The sequence below is a fragment of the Oryza sativa genome, chromosome 1 (genome assembly GCF_034140825.1).
Source record: "Oryza sativa Japonica Group chromosome 1, ASM3414082v1".
NCBI classification, from domain to species: domain Eukaryota; kingdom Viridiplantae; phylum Streptophyta; class Magnoliopsida; order Poales; family Poaceae; genus Oryza; species Oryza sativa.
In genome coordinates this window covers 16256891-16270766 of record NC_089035.1, presented here as the reverse complement: position 1 = coordinate 16270766, position 13876 = coordinate 16256891, and the positions used below count along the sequence as shown (strand labels likewise).

Genomic DNA, 13876 nt, shown 5'->3' with positions numbered 1-13876 from the left:
ATCATTTAGTCCCTAGACTAAAAACTTTAGTTCCTTACTGTTTAAATCCAAGGACTAAAAGGGACTAAAAGCACATGGACCAAGGAAGAGAGAAGAGGAGGTTGCCACTTTAGTCCCTGTAAGTTACCTCCAAGAGGGACCAATGGATTTTAGTCCCAATATGCACTTTTAGTCCCTTTTAGGTGGTGTTTGAATGACCTGAAGATGAAGATAAAAATAAAGATTAAGTGTTTCATGCAAAACGATGTGATAATAACGTTTGGTTAATTGAGTTTTAATTATTACAAACTTGAAAAATGGATTAATATGATATTTTAGAACAACTTTCATATAGAAAGTTTTTGTAACATCCCGGGTTTTAGCTATAGTCTTAGCCATGCTAATGACTTGGTCACACTAGCTGAGAGCGGTGTCGATTGAGCCACGATGCTGGATAAGACCTATAAATATGTTGATTGTTATTCTATTATAGATCTTAAATGATTTTTTGATCGTTTTCTTGTTATTTATTTATCAAGTCATATCCATATGCATCATTGATTTATTTTTAGTTAGTAAACCTGGTGAGGAGTGGGATAATTTAGTTTTAGTTAAACTATAGCGTAGATTAGTTGTTATGCAGCGAGGTACACATGTGCACAGTAGAAATCACAGTTCTTTATTTACAATTTACCACTACAGGTCTGCATACATACATGTTCTCTAGAAATTTTATACAGTATGCATCACATATATTGTGCATATGCATGGTGCTTATGGATATCATATCATAAACTGAACCATCTCAGTCAAAGATTCAATAATTATTTAGTTTTCAGAAAAACTCTTGAGTTCTAGAACAATTACAAATCAGTCCCTAATCTCAGAGTAAACTTCAATTTTAGAGACCCCGAGGGACTCAAGTGCAAAAGTACCTAATTGTATCAGAATTTATGTAACTAGAAAAATTTAGTGAAATCCCACATTACTCCACCGATCAAGCACTGCTTAGGTGTCAGTCAGTGAAACAACCACCAAAACTAAAGTAGGTGAGTCACCTAGTCTTCACCAAATTCACATATATATCAACCAAACTATTCAGTGAACCCCAGCCTCGGTTGCATCGGCTGGAAAACCACCTCAAGCACCTACCGCAGTAGAGCAATAGCAGCAGCTGCGGCAGTAGTAGTTAGAATCATAGAACCAAGCTTAGGAAAATCAGCTAGAATGTTAGCTCCACCCGGACAGAAATAGCTCAACTGAAGTCCAGCTCAAACCAATACATGAATCAACAAGTAGTAGTAACCATGGCCAAGCAATCAGAGAGTGGTGAACCAAATCTGAAGGAAAAGTAGAGGTGTTCAGTTCTTGGATGAACTCCAACTATGGGAGGAGATGAAACTCAGGTCAAGAAGCAAGATAGAGCGAAAATCAAGAAAGAGGATTAGTCTCAAGAGGAGGAAGAGAATCACCAGTAGCAGATCCTGTCAGGAAGCAGTCAAGTATTACCAGTAGAGCAAGAGCCAAGGAGGAGAATTACCTGAGTTCCAAGTAGAGCAGGGGGTTCAGTTCAAGAGGGGGAACAATCAACCAAGCTCAAGGTGGAGAAGCTCAGTTCTAGCAAAATCACCTTAGATCCAGAAGAGCAGCAGTAGAAGAGAAGACTTGGATTTCTGAAGGAGGAGCTGAACCACATATTTTTCAATCACGGTAGAATCATCAGAGGTAACCAAAAATTAAAATAGGGGAGGAGAGTAGATCCTGCATTCATAGTAACAGCATTTGTTAGAGCTAGAGTTCATGCAGATATATACATACCATCCATATTGACCAAAAACCTTAGCAATTCTAAATGAATAAAAGTAACAAAATTTGGGGATAAAGTTAAATATAAGTGCATGTCTTTAAATCCTGACATATATAAATTATCATAGAAGAAATCTGAATAGTAACAATAAGCATCTGTAGCTAAATTTTTTGAATAAAATCAACTAGTGTTCATGACATAAGATTTTAGGAATAGAGCATATATAGAAGAACCAAATCATGCATGTGAACTTATAAGCTTTCAGATTCTAGTCATGTAAACAGGCCATAACATTGACATGTGCATATTTAATTAGAATTAGTTATAACCTAAACAAGTCAGACTCTAGTTCCAATAATACTTTAGGGAAATAAGTAGTTTATATTAGTATCCTGTATAGCATGTAGCAGCATGTTCAGTACAAGAATTATTCTAAACATATGGTATAATAAACAGAGTAGGCATATTTACTTATAACAGGGTGTTTAGAGTAAATGATCTTAGACTAGGGTAAGCATCTATTAGTTTTCATCAATGTAGATTAGTACAAATTTTATCCCACAGTGAGAATTGTAACAGTTTTTAAAAAAATGAACCAATGTATTAAGTTCATATAAGTAATACCGAATCTGTAGAATTAATATGTATAGCAAGTGTACAAGTACATCTTTTGTATAAATGCAGATCCATAAACAGAAATCTATGAGTCCTAATCACAAGTCCTAGAAGAGCATAACATTAGAATCTGAACCTTAGTAGTTGATCAGCATAACTTTGCTAAGACCAATGCCACAAAACACCATTATTTACCAGTGATTTCAGTAATTCATATACTTTGTCATCAAAATCAAGATTTATAATTCTTAGGACATTAGATCCCTTAAGTGATACTACCATGATGCATCATGTATTCATGAAACCATATTAATCCTCTGAATTACTATTCGGCATGACAACATAAGGATCTGATCATGTTAGTTTATTAGTATGTAGCAAATTTCAGTACTTTGATTGCCATTTTATAACATAATTAAGGATTTAATCATGCTAGTGTGATTTTATTTCAGTAATGCAATTCATAGGTTTATTCATGTCAATATTCATTCATCATGAACCAATTCATAGGCATCATTCACCTAGCAAACAAATTGACCTAGAACCCTAGAGTCAGTAATCACAATCCATATCATAGAGTCATCAAGTTAACCGTTGGTGTTAGTCCATCATTATTCCCAATACATCACAAGTCACAGTATATCACCACACAAGGGGGGAAGAACACCTTACCAGTACAACACACTAGAGATCAGGGAGAAGGAGATAGAAGAGAGGAATCGAGGTGGTACCAGCGGTAGGGGCCTGGGAAACTTCCCTAAATCCTTATCTCGCCAGAATTGGCCGCCGGTTGCATCTTAGGTTGAAGAGGTCAGAGGCTAGGGTTAGCTTAGGGGCAGAGAAGTGAGGAGCCAAGAAGCTGATTCAGCCCGGCGACGGCTAGAGGGGTCGCCGGAGTGGGGTGTGGCAGCCGGCGCAGGGGAGGTCGCCGGCGCTGCCTAGGAAGCGGCGGCGCTGGAGAGAACGTGAGGGAGAGAAGGGGAGAACGAGAAAAAGAGAGAAGAGGAAGAAGGTGGTCTAGGTGGGCTTTTCTGTTGGGCTTTGACATGTGGACTGTACATAGGAGTATTATTGAACTAGCAAATATGTCCGTGCGTTGCAACGGGATCTAGTACGTTGTCATTTTCATCAAACCACTTTTACTGTTGGGCCTCACCGATGCCTTGTGACACCGACCACTTTGCCTCCCATTGCGACTTTGCGAGTATCTTCACACTCTACACCGCCTCTTAAATCTCACATAGGCCTACTCAACACCACCTGCATGGTCTCCGTCGGTGTATAGGTCACCGTCAGTGGTCACTTCAAGATACCAGGCACTTCCTCGATAACGTATTATTGAAATTTGACCACTTCAAGCTACCAGGCACCGGGCACTTCCTCAAGAACGTATTATTAAAATTATCATATGGTTTGTTTCTCAATTAGGTGTTTGTTTGTTCATGACTTCATGTAGACCGAGTTCCATGTGTATATTCAAAAACCTCGTGTCCACTACACAGTGAACCTACTTTAATTATTTATTAATTTAGATTTCCTAATTATTATGGGCCCACATGTCATATGGATTATGAGGCTTGTTACTATATATTTGTTTGTTATATTAATGACTCGGTTATTTTCTAATTCACGAGTTGGCAATCGTTTGACATCATTTAAATTGTAGACTTAAAGGTAGAGCAGAAGCGAAACGGGATATGTTTAATGGTTGTGCGCTTGGTGTGGGAAGGCAAATTAGATGTGATGTGCGTGGAGCCTATTGGAATCTGACATGTGGGATGCTTGACAATCAACGTGGAAGCGGTGAATTTAGGTTTGGGAGCGATTAGACTTGCACGTGCTGCTAGGGCGTGGAAGCGATGAATTTTGGTTTGGGAGCGATCAGACTTGCACGTGCTGTTATGGCGACAATGCAGGAACATGAAAACCGTTGATGTATGCTAGACAACGACAAACAACAAAAACACTACATATTTTAAATATATAGGTAAAGATAAAGATAAAGAAAAAAGATGAGATCATGAGGAAAGATAGCAGGACGGGTGTGGTGAGACATAATTCCTTTTCTTATTATAGATCACTATCCTAATTATTTTTTTTTTTAAAAAAAAGAGATCGGAAGGGGGATGGTAATTTCATCTGTTTGTGATTAGATCTTTTGTCATTTTGTGATTAGGAATTTAGATATTTTATGGACGTAACTACACAGCTCTACTACTCCATCTATAAGAGGCACCATCAACCTATACTTCAAATACAATTTTCTCTTAAACTACTCATCCGATCTATGTTCCGATTACACCGTTGTATTCGTAACAATTAAATCTTTACAACAAGATCTCACATGATTATATTTTGATGAAAAATCACAAATTACTTTTATACAAATTACTTTTATAATGTCTAAATTACTTTTAGATTTCACTAAGTTACTTCTTAGATATATAAAAGTAAATTCAGTAAAGCCTAAAAGTAATTTACATATATTATAGAAGTAACTCAGAATAAAACGAAGGTAACTTTGGCATGCCATTTGAAGTAAATCCGTCGTAGAGATAAAAACATGACTCTATGAAATTAAATTAATCAGCACAAATTATGGAATTAACTTAATAACTTAAAAAATAATAAAAGTAATCACTTCAGAGCATTATGAATGTATAAGAAGTATTTTAATCCAATCTAAAAGTAACTATATATATATAGCATTAATTAAAGTTACTTTCTTTTTTTATAAGTTAATTCTATAATATATGTATATATATATATAGCATTAATTAAAGTTACTTTCTTTTTGTTATAAGTTAATTCTATAATATATGTAATATACTTTTAGACTTTACAGAATTTACTTTTATATGTCTAAGAAGTAACTTAGTGAAATCTAAAAAGTAATTTAGACATATCATAAAAGTAATTTGTGATTTTTCATCAAAATATAATCATGTGAGATCTTGTTGTAAAGATTTAATTATTACGAACACAACGGTGTAAACGGATTGTAAATCAGATGAGTAATTTAAGAGAAAATTTTATTTGAAGCATAGATGATAGGAATATTTTCCCTACTTGCTCAATGGATTAATAGCAACCAAAACTCCTAAAGTATTAGCACGTGGGTGTCTCTTAAGACTAATTGGAGAGGCCTCTCCAATTATATTTACTGATATTTTATTTATTTGTTAGAAATAATAATAAAAAAAAGAAAATAGAGGGGAGGAGAAGCGAAGCGCCGAGGAAAGGATCAGGCGGGTTTCGCCCTTTTTTCCGCATCCGATTTTTTCGCACTTTTCTTGTTATATGTGGATACGGATGAGGGAAATCACTAAATTTTTTTATTAAAAACGGACGATGGAAACATTTGAAATTTTTTAAGTAAAAAAAAAGTAGAGATAGAGAAGATAGAGATCAGACATATTTGTTTTTTCTTTTCTTTTTTTCGCCCGTTTTTGTTCGCCCTTTTTTTTGATCGGACAACTTTTGTTCTTTTTTTGCCTAGTTTTTTCGCCCCTTTTTTTCTTGGATCGGACAGATTCCCGTTTTTTTATCGGACAACTTTGTTTTTTTTGGCCTGGTTTTTTTTCCCCTTTTTTCGGATCGGATTTTTCTTTTCTTTTTTTCGCCCGGTTTTTTTTCACCTGTTTTTTTTACGGATGATGGAAGCACCTCTTATTTTTTAAGTAATAGAGATTTAAGGACTATTGATTATTGAATAAAAATCTGTGTCAAGTAAAGTAAAACTTCTTTCAATTAAAATAATTACTCTCTTAAAAATAAAAAGTGTAATGATATTTGTTTTAACACTAGATATTTTAGTCCAAAACTAAATTCTGTTATATAAATCATATATCTTTACTGAATCAAAACATACGAATATATTTAACTATATTGAACTTAAAAATACATGTAAGTCATCTAGTTGGGTCATGGAGTGAGAGTCGATAATCTATACTATCATAGATCTAGCATATTAGGTGTTGTCGAAATGACAACTGCATACGTCGAAAGACGTGATTACTCAACAGTGGTTGGAAAAACGAAGTGTATTAAGTTTTTGAATTCTCTTCCTTTCTCCTCCCCTATTACATGGCCCTAGGGGACTATTTATAGCCCCATTACAGGTTCTTACTACTAGGGTTTAGGTTGTATAGGGGAATTTACATGATTACCCTTACGAAATGGACATTTACAGGGGTACATAATGTTATAGGGTCTCATGGGCCCCTGATGGGCCGTCTGGCGATCGCCGACCCTTAGACTTGATGGGCCGGAAAGGCTTCCTCGGCCCTTGCGGGGGCGAACTTGCCATGGCGAAGTCGTCTACCTTCGGCAGATAGTCTTCGCCTTGCACCCTTCGCCCGAGACGCCCCTGGCCTGGCAAGGCCCTCGTGCGACTCTTCGCCTCACGCCGTTCTTGCTCCATAGCCTTCGCCACGGGTTTCGGCAGATCTGGTCGAAGGGCCTCATGCCATCCGCCAACAAGCCCCTCACGGGCAAGGGTGAGATTGGAGCTTCGGCCGAGACCGTGCAAACCATGTGGTATGGTATGTGGCGCCCCCTTTCGACCGATGCTCCTGCCAAAACCTACATTATTCCTGCGAATGAAGTTTGTTACTTGTGCGGCTATAAGGTTTTGCCGCGCTTCGCCTCCTGCGAGTGGTGGTTATATATTTTCTTTTCCCGGGCCGAACAGAACAGTGTTGGGCCTTCCCTTCGTGGGCTTTTTACTGTGCCGCTCAGACGGTGTAAATTTACCGTTTCGCCTACCCTTGCGACACGTGGCGCTTTATTACTGGTGGGTAGGCGAACGGTCGCCCGGGTAAGCTATATATTCCACCCCTCTTTCCTTTTCACCGGTACACTCGCCATTTTTACCGCGTGCGCCCTCTTCCTCCGTTTCTTTATTCCACAGCGTCTCTCGACCCCTCAGGTGTTTCGCCCATTCGCTCTCTTCGTCACCGCATACACGCCACTCGCCATGGCTCCTCGCAAGGCAAACCCTGCTTCGGCGAAAGGGCCGGATCCCGGCCGAGTCGATGACGACAGCACCGCCTTTTTGGGGGTTTCTCTTGTGGACAACGTCGAGCTGGCGAAGCTGGTCAGCTCTGGGGCGGTGGTCGAGGGGCAGGCTTTCGCCCCGGGGAAAGCCGTGGTGCCGAAGCCTCTCGACAATCGGACGGTGGTGTTCGCCGTGTTTTTTGAGGCGGGGCTGCGGTTTCCGTGCAACGTGTTGTTGCCGGAGATCCTTTGCCTCTTCCAGGTGGAGCTTCCGCAGCTGAGCCCGTCGGCGCTAGTTTGGATCTCCATCTTTGACTGGGCGTGTCGGACTTCCGGGTTTGAGCCCAGCGCCGAGCTCTTCGGCGCCATATTCTTCGCCACCGTGAACTCGAAGACGGTGATTACCCCAGCTGGGACGAGGAAAACTGTGTTCGGGAGTGTGAATTTCAACGTTCGCCCCGAGTGGTCCGGCCGAAGCGGCGTTTATAACCGACGCCTCGGTTAAGTCTTGAACTTGGCACCGGGCTTGCGAGAAGCGACGCATGTACTCCCTTATCGACTCCTCCGGCCTTTGGCGAATGCCGAGAAGGTGTTGCTGCGTCTTCGGCTCCTCATAGGTGCCTCGAAAGTTAAGGACAAAAACATCGCGCAATTGCTCCCATGAGTAAATGCTATTGGTTGGTAAATTGAAATACCAAGAACGGGCGATGCCGTCTAGAGCGAGATGTATTATCTTCGCCTTGGTATTTTCGTCACCATGAGCCGCTTCGATCGCTGACTCGTAGATGGAGAGGAACTCCTTCGGGTCGGTTTCGCCCGAATAGCGTTGGACGGGTGGGAACTTGAACTGGGGTGGGATTGGACGAGTCTTGATTCCCCCACTCAGCGGTAGCCCCTTTTCGCCTCCCGCCCTGTTTACCGCACCTTGCTGCGGGTACGGTGTGGCGAAGGGCGAAATCGCAACTTGTGCGTGAGATTGGGCCATGGCGTTCGGCTGCCCGGCTCCAACTGGTGGTACTTGCTGAGCCACCATGGACGGGTCAAAAATTGGCTGTGACCACGTCATGGCAGCTTGAATTGGTGCTTGGTTTGTTCCGAAGCCTGGAGTCGGTGCTTGCTGCCGAGCGGTTGGCGCCTGGGCAGCGTTGACAGTCGAACTGCGGTCCTTGATTCCACGGCGAAACTCCCAGGCCCGGCTGAATCGGTGACAACCAATTAAGCGTACCTTGAGTTGTACTCCCCTCCGGGCGGGCCGATGGGGTTGTGCTTGAAATGCAGTGGGGTTGGTTGAGTTGCTGAAGGAAAGCTTGAAGTTGTGCCTGCAGAGCCAAAGCCCCTTCCACCACTGATTGTGGCGCTTGGCCAGGTGGTTGATGCTGCCCGGCGAAGTACACCGGCGCTTGTGTGGCTTGTGGCGGAAAGGGCTGGGTCGTCACTTGCGGATGGACTTGAGGTGGGACATAGCCTACCGAATACTGAAGGATTGGAGCCGATGTGGCCTTGGTCCGCCTTGCCGCCTCGTATGCTTGTTGTTGTTCTTGCATTTGGCGAAGCATGTCTTGGAGCCGTGTCATTTTCCGCCGCATGGCTTCCATGTCGGCTTCGTCTTGTGCTTCAGGGTCAAGGTTTATTTGGGCCTGTTCGACGGCGAGCGCAGTTGGGGCCGCTGCCGACTGCGATGGAGCGGCTTGGGGCACCACCGGTTGGCTTGTCGAAAGGATCTCCGCCCTGGTCTAGAGTGCCCTTGCCACCGCAGCCGCCTTCGCCACGTCGGTCGCGTTCGGCACTTGCACAGAGGTTGCAGGGGCCGAAGGCGGTTGTGATGGCGCTTGTGCTCCTCCATCTTCGGCCACGGGCGCCGAAAGCTCTGCTCCTTCCTCGGCAGCCATGTCCGGTCCGGCGTCGCTCTCCCTCCGCCTGGCAGCCTTCTCCTTCACGACCCTCTTCGGTGGCATTCGCTCTCAGTGGTTTCGCTCGGAGGTCCCCACGGTCGGCGCCAGCTGTTGTCGAAATGACAACTGCATACGTCGAAAGACGTGGTTACTCAACAGTGGTTGGAAAAACGAAGTGTATTAAGTTTTTGAATTCTCTTCCTTTCTCCCCCTATTACATGGCCCTAGGGGACTATTTATAGCCCCATTACAGGTTCTTACTACTAGGGTTTAGGTTGTACAGGGGAATTTACATGATTACCCTTACGAAAGGGACATTTACAGAGGTACATAATGTTATAGGGTCTCATGGGCCCCTGATGGGCCGTCTGGTGATCGCCAGCCCTTAGACTTGATGGGCCGGAAAGGCTTCCTCGGCCCTTGCGGGGGCGAACTTGCCATGGCGAAGTCGTCTTCCTTCGGCAGATAGTCTTCGCCTTGCACCCTTCGCCCGAGACGCCCCTGGCCTAGCAAGGCCCTCGTGCGACTCTTCGCCTCACGCCGTTCTTGCTCCATAGCCTTCGCCACGGGTTTTGGCAGATCTGATCGAATTGCCTCATGCCATCCGCCAACATTAGGAATTAGACATCTCATATGCACAATGATTTTTTCGTTCTTCGAATGCGGGTATCTCAGGCAAGTCTAACACCTTTCACCAAATCTTGTTATATTTTCGTAATTGCAATCTATATGTAGACCTTGCATTAAATTATACTTTCTGTAATTGAAATAATTATATTGATGGATTGGATTGACTGGTGGAGCAGTCGGTCATACTATAGATGTATTCTGAACTTGCTATGGTGGTGGGGGTTCAGTTGTATATATTTATCATCATAAGGTTAAACAACAACTGTTATATGGCATTCAAGCGCCGTAGCGATCGTGTCGACCATATGACCTGGAATGGGACATGCTGGCTTAGTAGTTCTTTCTTAATGGCTTTATCCTGCGGGCTTAAGGATTTCCGCGAATCCCGCGAGCATGGCCTAGCGATGAGGGTTGCCGTTGTTGCGGAATCCGATTAGATGATGTGGATCGCCATTGTTGTGGGATCCAATGATTCGCCGTTGTTGCGGGAATCACCCGCAGAGATAATTGACAAATGGGATTGATGAAAAGCTCGTGACCTTAGCCTTGTCGGCATACACCATGAAGTGTGCTTCAAGCGCCGATGGGTGTGGGCATTAAAAGGTTTAAGGCATCTGTGGGTACAGCGACACACCTCTGCAGAGTGTATGAATTGTGATATGTCACTCACTGTTTCGGGTAGAAACTACGAACGTGGCAGGAAAGGAACCTATCGGAGGTTCTAATACCTGTGGTGCCTTATATGTAGTAGATTTCATAATTACTTAATATGATCTTTCGCAACACTGTTTTATTAACATGCATGTATCTCCTTGTTGGATTATGGGACTTTGGACATATTTATATATATTAGGCAGATAGATTATGGGCATGTATTTGTTGGATTGCTATAGTTGGACTTGTTGATTACCATTCGTACTCATCTCTTTTATATATATACATATATATATATGTATATATATATACATATATGTATACATATATGTATATCGATATATATATATGTATACATATATGTATACATATATTTAATTCGTTGTAGTGTTGAGCTAACAATTAGGTGAAGAGAAGATTTTACAAAATTGATCAAGTGTGGCATATCTCTACATCAACTTAATGTTGAAGGTGATGAAGATCTAGAAGAGCAAGGTGCAGTTAGTGTTATTATTTTGGTAAAAACTAATTTCTTATGGTTTTTATTTAATGGGTTTCGCTGCAATTGTTTCTGCTATGCTACTTTGATGTGCCTATTTCTTGGTAAGTTGGTTCTTACCAAGGAATGAGCCGTAGACCGGTATTCTACCTCAGAAGTGGAATACGTGGGTCCCTATAGTTTTCACACGAAATACACCGTTTAGCAGTTTAAAAAGCGTGCCACGTGTAAGATCAATGTGTGTTTTGATTTTTATTCTGTGATGAACAATTGGCATATGTGTGTGGTCAGGCCGACCAGGCCCGCGGTCTGACCGGCCGACGCTGAGTTGGTTTCGGTTTCGGGTTGTTTCTTTGGATATCCGTGATTGTTTCATGGTTATGGCTTCTAGATGGATACTATGCGTATGTAATACTGTTGTTTGCTACTAATGAGTAAAGTTGGAGATAGCTTGGTCTCGGAATATAGTTTCTTTGTTTATTTCATGTGTAGGTGACTCGATGCCTCGGGAGAGTATTTGCGGTGATGTACCGGGTGTCGGCTTGGTGGTAAGACGATGTCCGTGGTGATCAGATATCATGCGGGATACTAAGGCTAGAGTTGATGCACGTGGTTGGTGAAGATTCCATATGGCATACGATGGAGGTATTGTGTGCGTATGGGATGCGGAGTCGAATTTGGAAGGAGTCCAAATTTGGTACGATTGGTTATGTAAAGTTTCTTTCTTGTACTAGAGTGTTTCCTAAGGTGTTTAGGACTCTTAGTATGAGTTTGGTTCATGGCTTTAGGCTGCCTACCTCATGTATAAATAGAGGGGGAGTGTGAGGCTTCCCTGTATCGCTTTGGAGAGCAATTGAGTTGCTAGTTTAGCTAGGGTTTCGAGTTTAGTCGAGATTTTTGTAAGGAGTGCTGTTGTTGCACTATGTAAATACAGAGAGAAGTAATAAAGTTATCATCTACTTTAAGAGTTCCTCGATTTGTGTTTCTTCGGGTTCGGCGGTCTAACCGGCAATTCACCGGCGGTCAGACCGATGGCAAGGCGGCGGTCAGACCGGCGAGAGCACGGCGGTCAGACCGGCGGCGGCAACAGGTGCGGCAGGTGACATCAACGGTCAGACTGGGTGATCTATACCGGTCAGACCGGCGGCATCCACTCGGTCAGACCGGCAGATCAATCTCTGTCAGACCGACTTCCGTCGAATTCGAGGGTAACTTTTATTTCCACTTAAAGTTTTTGGTTTTTGGGTATACCAACCATTCACCCCCCTCTGGTTGGCTTAGTTCTTGTTATTTAATCCTACAAGTGGTATCAGAGCCTTGTTTGCTTCTTTGGATTTTAACCGATCTAGTGTTTTTGCCATGGCTACTTCTAATAAGTTTTCAACTAAGTCTCATGTTTTCGATGGAACGGATTTTTCTCATTGGTGTAGTAGAATGCAATCTTACATTATGGCTGAGAATTATGATATTCTGAGAATTATGATATTTGGAGAAAAGTTTCTCATCCTTATGTGATTCCTGAAGTTATTAATACCGATTCTGCAAAAACTGAGTTTGAACAAAATTGCAAAGCTCGCAATATTCTTTTGAGTGGGATTTCTCGTTCGGATTATGGTCGTGTTGCTCATCTTCAAACTGCTCATGAGATTTGGATTGCTTTGAGTAATTTTCATCAAGGAACAAATAATATTAAAGAACTTCATCGTGATGTTTTAAAAAAGGAGTATATTAAATTTGAGATGAAACCTGGAGAAGCTTTGGATGACTATCTTTCTCGGTTTAATAAAATTTTGAGTGATCTTAGATCTGTTGATTCTTCTTATGATGCTAATTATCCACAATCTGAGATTTCTCGTCACTTTTTGAATGGTCTTGACATGTCTATTTGGGAGATGAAAGTTACATCTATTCAGGAGTCAGTTGATATGTCTACTTTGACTTTGGATTCGCTTTATACAAAGCTGAAAACTCATGAGATGAATATTCTTGCTCGTAAAGTTGATTCTAAGTCTAGTGCTTTGGTTTCTTCCTCGACTTCTTTGGATGTTGGTGCTTCTTTATCGAAGTCTTCTGTTCTTGCTTTATTTAATGCCATGTCCGATGATCAACTCGAACAGGTCTAGGAGGGACTTGGTTTTGTTATCTAACAAATTTTCTCGAGCTATAAAAAATGTTAGAAACAGGAAAAGAGGAGAACCGAATCGTTGTTTTGAGTGTGGAGCACTTGATCATCTTCACTCGCATTGTCCTAAGCTTGGGAGAGGAAAGAAGGAAGATTATGTGAGAGTCAAAAATGATGACGTGAACAAGAAGAAGAACATGAAGGAGAAGGAGAAGAAGAAGCATTGTATGCAGTGATTAATCCAAGAACTCATAAAAGTTTTTGATGAATCGGAAGATGAAGATGAGAGCAAAGGTAAGTAAGTTGTTGATCTAGCTTTTATTGCTCGTAATGCAAGTTCTGATGTTGATGAATCTGATGATGATAATAAAGAAAAGCTTAGTTATGATCAATTAGAATATGCTGCTTATAAATTTGCTAAGAAACTTCAAACATGTTCTGTTGCGCTTGATGAGAAGGATCATACTATTGAGATTCTAAATGCTGAAATTGCTACATTGAAATCTTTGATTCCTAATGATGATAATTGTCAATATTGTGAAGTTTTATTTTCTGAAATTAATGCTTTGCGAGATGTCAATTATGTTAATTGCAAGAAATTGGAATTTGAGATTGAAAAATCTAAAAAGTTGGACTCTTCTTTTGCTCTTGGATTTGTTTTACATGCTTGTGTTGTTGAT

At 41.7% G+C, this 13876-nt stretch overlaps 1 long non-coding RNA gene across 1 annotated transcript; it reads right to left on the bottom strand.

Moving 5' to 3' along the window:
* Positions 1–784: 784 nt before the first annotated feature.
* Positions 785–3388, bottom strand: LOC107279876 (uncharacterized). Its single transcript, XR_010737680.1, has 4 exons — positions 3133–3388; positions 1610–1740; positions 1452–1519; positions 785–1319 (listed from the first exon to the last, which is right to left on the bottom strand). It is a non-coding gene; the product is annotated as an uncharacterized lncRNA (long non-coding RNA).
* Between the last annotated feature and the right edge of the window lie 10488 nt (positions 3389–13876).